The following is a 2,013-nucleotide window of genomic DNA, read 5'->3' as shown; positions in this document are numbered from 1 at the left end:
GAGAGAGAGAGAGAGAGAGAGAGAGAGAGAGAGAGAGAGAGGAGAGTTGGTTCTGCTTTTCTGCCATGTGGATCCAAAGGATGGAGCTCAAACCATTAGGCTTGATGGCAGGTGCTTTTACCTGCTAAGTTATCTCATCAACTCAAAGCTATTTTCTTTAAAAATTAAACCTCTAGAGATGGCCAGATGGCTCAGTGAGTGAGGGTGCTTCCCATCAAACCGGATGAGCTGAGTTCAATACCTGGTACCAGGAAAGAATGTACTCCTGTACATTGTACTTTGACTTCCATACATGTGCTGTGTCATATATGTGCATAAATAAATAAATAAATAAATAAATAAATAAATAAATGCATTTTTTGTTTTTCAAGACAGGGTTTCTCTGTATACCCTTGGCTGTTCTAGAAGCCACTCTGTAGACCAGGCTAGCCTTGAACTCAGAGATCCACCTGCCTTTGCCACCGGAGTACTGGGATTAAAGGTGTGTACCTCCACACCTCAATAATTAATATGATTTTAAAGATTTAATATTTCTATGCTACCATGTAATGGCTCCCAATATACATTATGTTTAAAAAAATAAGTATAGAGCTTCCCACTGGAGCATGTGGATACAAGTGATCACATCCCCAAAGAAAAATCACTCCCTTCCTGAATAACCATCTACTGTTAATAGCTCCTTAGCTATTGGGGACTTGAATACTCTTTCTTTATTCACGTTGGAATTTGATCAGCTTGGCCTTGTTTAGGTTTTGTGCAGGTAAGCACAGGAGAGAATTAAATACAGAAAGTTGTCCTCTGGCCTCCACCTATGTGCTGTGTGATGAGTGTATCCACATTAAAGCACACATATCATACGTATATACATGCATGCATACAAATAATAACAACAATAATAATAACACTTGAAGTACATTTAAAATTAGAAACAAACACAATGAAAAAAGCTGAAAGGTAACTGAGGCAAGGCGGAGGAGGGTGTGTTATTGGAACTGCAAAGAAATCATGGCACAGTCTCTGGTTTTATACTGAGAAATATTTACACGATCAAAATAAACGAAGTGCTATTCTATTGGTTTTCAATCATTTGAAATCCAAGCTAAAGAAAAGAAATCACAGAAAACTTAGCCTTTGTTGCTAACAAGTTTTGTAATTGGAGTTTAATAAACTCTATTAGTTACTAATTAATATGACTTGGCCAGCTTCCCAATAGTCAAGGCAGAGTTCTTTGTATTTTTAAAATAAGCTCTAGCACAATTACTGGGGAATTAGCCCTAAGTCTATTTTTCTAATCACTAGCCTGTCTACTTCCCAGCTATATGACCCAAGTACTTGCTCTTTGAATCTTGCCTGGGTTATTTCTGCTTCAGCAGTCTGTCCTGGGTTGGGTGCTTTTAACTCAAGGCATGTGTTCCTGGTTCATCATGTCTAAGAGACCTCCTCCTCTCCCTTCTTCTTCTATGCTCCTTCTCTCTCCCTCTCCTTTCTCCTTCTTCTCCTGGTTGGTGCCTACCTGCATCTCCCAGTCAAGCAAGTGAAACCCCGCCTACCTCTATTCCTTCCAGTATGGGCTGTAGCCACCTTTATTTAACTAATAGTTTTAAATTAGGGAATAAGGTTTGCATAACAAAAGCTGGTGTACATGGGAATTTGCTCATCTCCAAGCAACCAGATCTTAGGGTACAGAATTTAGCATTTTAACATAGCAGCATCAGAATAACATCCAACATTAAATGTAAAAGCCTCTAGAAAGTAGGATTACAGGAGGAAGAAAAAGTATAAAGACACCAACATTCTAATTTTAAGAAGTGTGAAAGTGGGCTGGTGAGATGGCTCAGTGGGTAAGAGCACACGACTGCTCTTCCGAAGGTCTAGAGTTCAAATCCCAGTAACCACATGGTGGCTCACAACCATCCACAACAAGATCTGACTCCCTCTTCTGGAGTGTCTGAAGACAGCTACAGTGTACTTACATATATTAATAAAATAAATTGTTAAAAATATATATATATA

Source organism: Mus caroli, chromosome X (assembly GCF_900094665.2).
Source record: "Mus caroli chromosome X, CAROLI_EIJ_v1.1, whole genome shotgun sequence".
Taxonomy (NCBI): domain Eukaryota; kingdom Metazoa; phylum Chordata; class Mammalia; order Rodentia; family Muridae; genus Mus; species Mus caroli.
The sequence above is the reverse complement of the archived record's forward strand: the minus strand, read 5'-3'. Positions refer to the sequence as shown.